The 9,953-nt window shown below is 50.3% G+C and overlaps 1 protein-coding gene across 1 annotated transcript in view; it reads right to left on the reverse strand.

The window, feature by feature from the left end:
• SLC5A3 (solute carrier family 5 member 3) overlaps positions 1 to 8,873 on the reverse strand; it is a 44,502-nt gene extending 35,629 nt beyond the window's left edge. The window contains exon 1 of the mRNA XM_064647144.1: positions 8,473 to 8,873. The gene's annotated coding sequence lies outside the window, so the exon portion shown is untranslated. The remainder of the gene's footprint in view (positions 1 to 8,472) is intronic.
• Positions 8,874 to 9,953: the final 1,080 nt, after the last annotated feature.

A 9,953-nucleotide genomic window follows, 5' to 3' on the forward strand; every position in this document is an offset into this window, starting at 1 on the left:
AAAACCTAAACCTGGGTCTGCCAGGTAGGACCAGGAGCCTCTGCAACTCTCTGACTCTGAGAGTGGAGCCAGGGCAGGTTGAGCTCTGCTGCCAGGGAACAAGGGACAGGAGGAGAGGGAACGGCCTCCAGCTGTGCCAGGGGAGGCTCAGCTTGGACAGGAGGAGGAATTTCCTGCTGGAAAGGGTGGTGAGGCCTTGGCAGGGGCTGCCCAGGGAGGTTTGGAGTGCCCAGCCCTGGAGGTGTCCCAGGAAGGCCTGGCCGTGGCACTCAGTGCTCTGGGCTGGGGGACAAGGTGGGGATGGGGCACAGGGGGGATCCATGGGCTGGGAGGGCTTTTCCAGCCCCAGTGATCCTGGGATTCTGTGAACTGTGGCTGGATGGGAGTGGGAATGACAGTGGAGCAGTCAGAGGTTCTGACAGGGTTCAGTTCTTAGCTTGTGAGGGAGACAAGATGAGATTACATAGATACAGAGTGAGATTAGATCAGATATCAGGAAGGAATTTTTCCCAGGGAGGGTGGGGAGGCCCTGGCCCAGGTTGCCCAGAGAAGCTGTGGCTGCCCCTGGATCCCTGGAAGTGTCCAAGGCCAGGTTGGACGGGGCTTGGAGCAACCTGGGCTGGTGGAAGGTGTCCTTGCCCATGGCAGGGATGGGACTGGATGGGCTTTAAGGTCCCTTCCAACCCAAACCATTCCATGATTCCCTGATGAGGAAACAGCTCCAAGTGCAGGAGCAGATAGAGGAAGACCCCAGAAAGAAGCTGCAGAGTCACCACGGGCACAACATTGGCTTCTGTGCCTCAGTTTACAGGAACAAGTTGTTTAAATCTCAGTTAACCCTCATTAACCCTCCAACGTGACCTCACACTGCAGCAAACGAGGGCAAGAATAAAACAGAAGCCTGTGAGAATGAAATCAGAAAGGACAAGGGAGAGAAATAATATAATATAATTAGCAAAGGAAAGAGAAAGTACCAGGAAAGCACTTTTGCCTGTTAGAGCAAAACAATGGCAAAAAAACCATCTCCTCTTCAGCAAGGATGGCAACTGGTGAGAGGTGGCACAGGAAAGGCCAAATGATTGATGTCTTTTCCCCCTCACTCCTCAGCAAGAACAATTAACAATGGTCCTTTGACTAACAGTGAATGTCTGAAGAACAGAAGGCCCAGAGTCGAGTGGGTTATTTTCCAATCAGAAAACGTGGCATTTCCAATCAGAAAATAATGCCAGACCTGCCAGAAACCAACCAAGAGCACGTGGGGAACTGGCTGAAGCCGTCCTAGAACCACAGGGGATCCCTTCCCACAGCACCTGAGCAGTGGAAGGCCCGGGACAGGTGACTGCAGCATCTTTGAAATGGAGGAGAAAAGCAGCTTGGGGAACATAAACAGGGAAAAACACAGCCCAACTCCAATTCCTGGGAATGTATCGGGGCAAATAATGAAACAAAGTTTTCTTTTGTCTATGGGAAATAATGAAATGATAAGTAGAGGCCGAGAAAGATTTGCCAGGAACAGATCATGCCGAGCCAAAGCTCATTTCCTTCTCTGACAAGCAGCAGATCTTATGGACAGTGGATACTGCATATCTTGACTTGGAGGAGGCTTTCAACAGAGTCTCTCCTGATTCCTTGTAGAGTGAACTGAAATGAAACTGTTGTGAGGTGGACTCAGCTGTCTGAAAAAAATATTCCAGAAGAGGGATTGGTGTTGGTTCGTTGTTGATGTGGAAGAATTATGGCAAGAACTTGTGCAGGTGCCCTCCCTGGGGCTGGTACCTGCACTGCTTTGGTTGTGTTTGGGAGGGTGGCTGCTAAATTGGTGGGGAGAGTTCTACCAGCACCTTGGCAGGATTAGCATCTTGATCAGTTGAAGAAATGGTCTGAAAAAAATAGGATTTTTCTGAAAAAAAAACCAAAAACAAAGAGGATTGCAGTAAAAAATTAGATGAGAATAAACCCCCGAGGGGAAGGAGCCGGCGAGGCAAAAGAGCTGCACAAAAGTGCCTTGGGGATTTTGGAAGAGCTTAAATTAAGAATCAGCAGTGCCATCCTGGTGTGGAAAAGCAAAATATTGTCCTGAAGTGGATGAGACACGTGGGATAATTTCTCCAGTGCTGCTCAGCCCTGGTGGGTCTGAAACTAAAAAAAAAGGGGCCGTTTCACTTTGGCCACTGAGCTCCAGAAACCTGGTGGTGGTTCTGCAGCTGCCTCACGAGGGCAGCTGGGGAAAAGTCCTGAGAGCAGCAAAAGGGGCTAAAAGGCTTTAAAAAAAAATTTACCCCGGAGGGAAATCTCGAAGAATTAGTTTTTTGGTGTTTTATTTAATCTGGAGAAAAGAGCACTGAGAAGAAACATGAGAAGAGCCTTGAAATATGGAACAGGGGGAAGGCAGCAGGAAACTCTGATGCTTAGGAGGGAGAAAGGAGGTTAAATAATATCTAAAATTACAATTTCTGCTATATTTAAGGAAAAAATTCCTGCCTATGAGGCCAGGGAAGCCTTGGTGCTACTTGAGGTCATTGGGTCTTTAGCACTGAGGGTGTTAAATGCAGCTGAAAAAGGCATAAATTTATTAGGGAGTGTGTTTGGGAAGGGGGGACCAGACCCAAGGCCAACAGCTCATGAGGAAAATGCACCTTATAAATTGCAAACACATATTTGAAAGGCTTAAGAAGCATCTGAAGTTGGGAATTGTGGCATCCTGAGGGTGTCATTGTTGGGTGAGGCATCTCTCAGCTCCCAGGGAAGTTTTTCCAGTGTGTAACCTCAAACCAGGAAAAAATAATCAGGTCTAATGTGTGAACTTTGCAAGATTTCTGACCCCTGGATCGTTTCTTGGGGTCTCTCTGTTAATTCTGCAGTTGTAAATAAATACAGGCTGTGCCAGAACGGCTGAATTTCTGCTTCAGTGATTTCCTGACACAGGTAAAAAACCCAGATATTAAGCTTTTGTTGGTAACTTATGCAAAATAAATGAAATTAAATAAAATGAAATGAAATAAAACAAAACAAAGTAAAATAAAATATAATAAAATTAAATGAAAGTAAAGTCTAGCTACATCATGTGCATTTCTGGCAAAAGGAGCCTGAAATCCCATCACCTGGGAGACGACCAAGGACCTGCATTGCTCCTTTCTGAGAGGGCTGAAAGGTTTTGTCATGAACCTGAAAGGCTGTTTTTGTTGCATTGCTCTGCAAACACTTGGGAGGCAGCAGTTCTGCTCCTTGTCCTGGGGGCTGTTTGGAGGGGCAGGAAGAAAGAAAAGGGGGTGGGAAGCAGCAGAGGTACAAAGAGGGGGGATGATGTGCGTGGAGCTGCATGGAATGTGTGACAGGAGCAGGAGTGAAACCCGGGGGTGACTCCAGTGCTCTCCAGCTCCTGCCCTGGTGTCACACTGGGAGTGGGGTCAATACTTGGGTTCCCTTCCTGAGAGCTGCTGGGACACCTCCATGTGCTGCTGGTGGTGCCTGCAGAGTGTGGGTGTTCCTTTGGATCAGGGATAGTGTGGGCACAGCCCAGGGCAGGGATTGTCCCCTGTGCTGGCACTGCTGAGGGACCTCCAGGGCTGTGCCCGGGTCTGGAACCTCATGGAAGAGAGACCTGGAGGGGCTGGAGCGTGTGCAGGGAAGGGAACGGAGCTGGGAAGGGGCTGGAGCAGCAGGAGGGGCTGAGGGAGCTGGGGGGGCTCAGCCTGGAGCAAAGGAGGCTCAGGGGGGACCTTCTGGCTCTGCAACCCCCTGACAGGAGGGGGGAGCCGGGGGGGGTCGGGCTCTGCTGCCAGGGAACAAGGGACAGGAGGAGAGGGAACGGCCTCAGCTGTGCCAGGGAGGGTCAGGTTGGACAGGAGGAGGAATTTCCTGCTGGAAAGGGTGGTGAGGCCTTGGCAGGGGCTGCCCAGGGAGGTTTGGAGTGCCCAGCCCTGGAGGTGTCCCAGGAAGGCCTGGATGTGACACTCAGTGCTCTGGGCTGGGGGACAAGGTGGGGATGGGGCACAGGGGGGATCCATGGGCTGGGAGGGCTTTTCCAACCCCAGGGATCCTGGGATTCTGTGAAATTGTCTGATTTGCCACATCAGCTCTTTGCAGTGGGTTCAGTGATTGTGCTGAGCCATCTTCCCGGGGCTGGCACAGTGAGGATGTAAATCTGGGCCATTAAAATGGCACCTCCCCCATGCACGGAGCCTCTCCCAGACTTTCCCAGCTGTTTGTCCTCCTCTCCATGTGGGAATTCGCTGCTAATAAATTGTGTTGTGGAAACACAACCTCACAAACAAGGAAATCTAACCTGATCCAATTGTTCAATCTCATTTAAACCTACATTTTCTCACAGGAATCCCTAACTCAGGTTAATTTAGGGGAGTGCTGAGGTTTAATCCCACCACCCTATTAAATCACGTGTGAAAAGCCATTTGTTATTTACAGTGCTGATGTGTAGGTGTGCTCCTCATCTTGTAAACACACGAGAAAAGCAAAAAAATAAACAAGCCAATACATTTTCCCCTTGTTCCTGTGGATCCCACCAGTCTCCTGCTTCCCTGATCATGCCTTCAGGTGGCTCTTCCCAAACTCGGGTTGATGAAAGTGAAGACTGTTCAGCCAAGCTCTGCCTTTCCTTTCCTATGGAAACAACAATTCCTGCACCAGGTTTCCCTGGATATCCTTCTTTTTTTTTTTTCTTTTTTTTTTTCTTTTTTTTTTTTTCCCATTCAAAAAGCGTGTCTGGGCAGAAAAGGCAGATTTCAGACATTCCTTCAGAATTTTCAGGTATCAGAGTCTGACTGGAACTGTGCCTTTGATCCATGGAACCACTCACTGCTCACCTGCAGGTCCCCCTTTTCCTCAGGCACAGAGAGGCTGATGCTGCCAAGGGTGGGTGATCAGGGCTTCTGGTGGATCAGGAATGGTTTGGATTTACTTTACATTTCTGGTGGATCAGGAATGGTTTGGATTGACATTTGCAGACCATCTCTACCACCTTGCAGAGCACATCCAGTGGTTCCACGGGCCTCAGCTGAGCTGCACTTGTGTCATCCAGGACATGCACAGGGCTTTTTGTCCAATAAATCCCCATAAAAAAAAACCTCAGCCTCTGTAGGTGTTTGTGGAGATATCAGAAATACTCCATAAACAAGAGATCCCAGAATCATCAAGGTCTGAAGAGACCTCCAGGATCATCCAGTGCCACCATCCCCAGCACCACCACAGTCACCCCTAATCCACGTCCCCAAGGGCCACATCCAGACACCTCTGGGACACTCCCAGGCACAGGGACTCCACCACCTCCCTGGGACACTTATTCCAAGGCCTGACCACTCTGACAAGGATTTTTTTCCCTAATCTCCAATCTGAACCTGCCCTGGTGCAGTTTGAGGCCATTTCCTCTCCTCCTTTCCCTCAGGACATGGCAGCAGAGCCCGACCCCCCTCCCTGCCCCCTCCTGTCAGGGAGTTGGGGAGAGCAATGAGGTCCCCCCTGAGCCTCCTCTTCTCCAGATAAACCCCCCCAGCTCCCTCAGCTGCTCCTCACAGGACATGTTTTCCAGACCCTTCCACAGTTAAGGCTCAATCTTAACTCACACTTTGCCTTGTAGGGCTCGGGGAAAAGAGGATTTGTTGAGGGGAGAGAGGAATATTTGGGAGAAATAGTTTATTCCAAGGATGTTTAGCAGGTGAGGAGGCAAATCTCCCCCTCCCCAGGTGCCAGCCTGGCACTTAAGCCAGCTCTGACATGCTGAACTCCCACTTTGGGAAGTGTTGCATATCCTCCATCATTCATTCCACAGGATTAAAGAATTCTCTCTTGGCATGACATAAAGAGTGTTTGTCAAGCACCTTCTTTGTTTCCCTCTCGTGCTGCCAGACACAGAAATATCATCATGGGGGAGGAAAAAACACCCTGCTCTTAGTCTTGGTTTCTTTATTGCAGAGCAACAGTTTAAAATTGTCCATGACAAAGAGGAGCCCATGTTTTTCCCAACATTAACTTCAGTGCAAAGAGCCCACTGGAGTCAGAGGAATATACAGAAATATTAGATTAAGAAATACAAAGGAATTTAGTCCTAGAAAAATTATACTAGGAAGTCTGTTTAGTGCAATGTGAATAATTTCAAATTGATCCTTGTGGGTCTCTTCCAACTGAGAATATTGTGTGAGTCTGTGAAATCTTTCAGATAATACAGTTATTCCTGCATGTCCAACCTGCAGGAGATGTTATAAAACATAATCCTGCTACAGCCAGAAGCTTCAAGTTCAGTTTGTGCAGATGATTATTGCAGTTGCTAATTTCTGTAATTAACACTTGTGCAAAGTTGTTCTCCTTTACAAAGATCAGGAGCTCCCAGGTGTTGGATGTTACTGAAATCATCCACCTGGGAAATCAGATCACCTGGGGATTATGGAGGTTTTTAAGAATTTATTAGCAACAGTTTTTCTGAAATTTCTGGTTATTTGTGGGATTGTTGGGGTGTCCTGTGCAGGGCCAGGGGTTGGACTGGATGGTCCTTGTGGGTCCCTCCCAACTCAGGATATTCTGTGATTCCATGATAACCTTGATGAGGACACTCAGCTGAAGGTCATCTCTACCATGAGGGGATTTCTGGGCCCAAAAATGGAGTTGCCCAGAGAAGCTGTGGCTGCCCCTGGATCCCTGGAAGTGTCCCAGGCCAGGTTGGACGGGGCTTGGAGCACCCTGGGCTGGTGGAAGGTGTCCCTGCCCATGGCAGGGGTGGCACTGGATGGGCTTTAAGGTCCCTTCCAACCCAAACTTTCCATGATTCTCCAACTCCAGCAGATGAAAGCAGTTTGCAGCAGCATCTCCTACTGTTACCGACCTGTATCCAAAAATCTCTCCCTTCGCTTTCAAGAACATCAGTGGGATTCCCTTCCCACTTCCAGCCCTGCTGGGTCTGTTCTGTAATTTAACACACAATCTGACAGCCCAGCGAGCCTGGGAGGAGCAGGAGGATGTTGAGCCCGAGTTACTGAGCACGACAAGTCAGGACAGGCTCGGACCTGGCAGCAAAGCCCGGCTCTGCCAGGCGTGTCCGTGTGTGTCCTGTGTGTCCACACACGTGTTGTAACCCAGCAAGTGGGATTGAAAGGGGACCCTCCCTCAACACTCTCAGGGATGGGGGGGGATTGTTGGGGTGTCCTGGGCTTGGACTGGATGGTCCTTTTGGGTCCCCTCCAACTTAGGATGTTCTGTGATTCCCTGGCTGTCTTTGTGAGGTGCCACAATGATCCTCAACAGTGAATCCTAACAGAACAAAGATTTTTCAGACTTGCTTCAGCAGCTACAAGTGTCTGGGAAACACTTCAAACCTCTTCTTTTAGTGGAGGATAATCTACCTGCCACGTTTACCAAGATTTGCAATTATAGTCACAGAATCGTGGAATGTTCTCGAGCTGGAAGGGACCCACAAGGATCATCGAGTCCAAATCTTTAAGTGAACAATGACCCCAAAAATGAGGGGGAATCAGAACAGACCTTTGCTTTCAGAACTGAATATTGTGTCAGAAAAAAACGTGAGAATTTATCTCCAGGAGCCGGGATTAGGTTAAATCACAGAACAACCCCTACAGAAAACGTGTGTGGAAAACAATCTGCAGCAAACACGGGACGGTCACGGGGAAGGGGGAAGTCAAAGAGCCCCTTGCAGAGAAGTTATGAATGCTGATACACCAAAAAAAAAATTACAATATTCTAGCAATCCCCATTTCCCTTGGTGAAATTAGATACAAAAAGTGAAACAGTGAACTGTGTCATTGCTCCCTGGGATGTGGAACTGTCTGTGTTGGGTAATAAGATGTTACAAGTCTGCGAGGCAGAACAACCTGTGCTATTCTCAGCAGAAGAACTCGGGGCACAGCAGCAGCAGCAGCAGCAGCTCCCTGCCTGGGTTTGGAGCAGTGGGAGCTGCCGAGTTCCCTCCCAGCTCCGAGCCGTGCGGGGGCTCCGAGACAATCAGTGATTCTCAGCATTCCCTCCTCGCAGCTGACGCTTCCCCAGCGTGCCACGTTCCCGAGTTCTCACGGAGAGATGATGAGATAGAAGGTGCCCAACACCTCCCTCACGTTCCTAGGGCAGCAGTGCCCATCATTACACTTTCCACAGCCGCTTCCCCTCCGGTGCTGGCAGCTGACAACGTTGGCACGGTGCCACTGGCACCACCAGCCACCCGTGCTCGGTGGCCAACATCCTCCTCCGGTGCAAAATTGGCCCGGTGAGAGCACATCCTGCCTGCTCTCACCTCTGTGGGCAGCAGTGCCAGCTGCCACAACTCCTGGCAGCCCGGGCAGCGCTCCCGGGGCACGTGGGACTGGCACAGATGGAGGAGCGGTGTCCCCTCGGTGTCACCACGTTGTCACCGCTCACACCGGGCACGTTTCACACCCAGGGGTGGCTTTGCTGGCCCTGCACCCACACCCCCCCACCCCACCATCCCCCTGCTCCCAGTGCCACGTTGTCTCTTACCTGGGTTCCAGCACAAGGATCCGTCAGCGGCTCCCTCGGCGAATTCCAGCGATCTCTGCACCGGCTGGGAGCATTTCCATGGCAATGCTGTTGTTTGTCTGGTGCTTTGTGTGTGCCAGGCGCCGTGGGAAGAGGGAACAAGACAAAGCCCACACGATTTACAGATCGATGACCTGTGGCTGCAGCCTATGGTGGGACCTCTGCAGTCACTCCAAAGGTGTGTGGGAGTTCACATGTGTACATGGGAAACGTGGAAAGCTGTTGGAGAGTGTCCAGAGGAGGGACACAGGGATGGGGAAGGGTCTGGAGGAGCAGCTGAGGGCACTTGGCTGGTGCAGCTGGAGCAGAGGAGCCCCAGGGCAGAGCTCAGGGGGGGCTGCAGCTCCTCCCGAGGGGCAGCTCCGACCTCTGGGAGCAGGGACAGGACCCAGGGAAGGGCTGGAGCTGGGACAGGGCAGGCTCAGGGTGGATCTCAGGACAAGGTTCTTCCCCCAGAGGGTGGTGGGCACTGCCCAGGCTCCCCAGGGCAGTGGGCACGGCCCCAAGGCTGCCAGAGCTCCAGGAGGGTTTGGACAACGCTCTGAGGGACAGGGGGGAGTGTTGGGGTGTCCTGAACAGAGCAGGACTTGGACTTGGTGATCCTGGGGGTCCTCCCAGCTCAGGGTATTCCATAATTCTATGTTCATGAAGGAGTTCTGGGTTTATTTCATTTTCAGCTGGATCAAACAAATTCTGGCCTTGGCAAGAGGAGATGGAGGAACAAGCCTGTGGTGAAGAAGGAGCAGCACAGCCAAGGTGCCACCACGTTCTTGGTGGCAGCATCGGCACAAAATATGGGACTGCAACAGCAGCATCACTGCAGTCCTGGGGTTTGGTGGCTCCAGCTGGGCTGTAGCCACGTGAAACCTGCTGCAAGGTGTGAGCAGGACACTGTGGGTGAGCTGGGGCTGCAGGACCAGGGGATGAAAACACAACACCACAACAAAGGAGGGAACAGGGGGAAAACCCAGCAGCAGAATTTCATTTCCTGCCCTGTGAAGAATCGAGGATGGGTTTTGACAGTCACACTGGAAATAACAGTAAAAATTGCACTTAGAAATACATAGGAAGCAGCAAATGTCCCTTAGCAGAGGGGGGGTAAGGCAGAATTTGCCTCTTTTCACTTCCTCTTCCCATTAAATCTCAAACACTGAACAAGCCCATTATCAGTGTGAAAATGCCAAGGAAAATGGAATGCTTTAAGTTTGCTTTCTTTCCTGTCTTTCTAAAAAAAAAAAAAAATAAATAAGGCTCTTACCTCTTTGTAGTTGGACCAAAATAAATAATTACCAAGAACGAAATTGTTCCATATCACACAAACAATGGCCCTGTGCCTCGCTTTTTTTTGGTAGATGATTTATATCTATCGTTTCCTTTGGCAAGGAGAGAAACAGGTTTAGCTCTATCTAGAGATAAAATTACAAACACAAATATCACACAGC

This window comes from Pseudopipra pipra, chromosome 2 (assembly GCF_036250125.1).
Source record: "Pseudopipra pipra isolate bDixPip1 chromosome 2, bDixPip1.hap1, whole genome shotgun sequence".
Classification (NCBI taxonomy): Eukaryota; Metazoa; Chordata; class Aves; order Passeriformes; family Pipridae; genus Pseudopipra; species Pseudopipra pipra.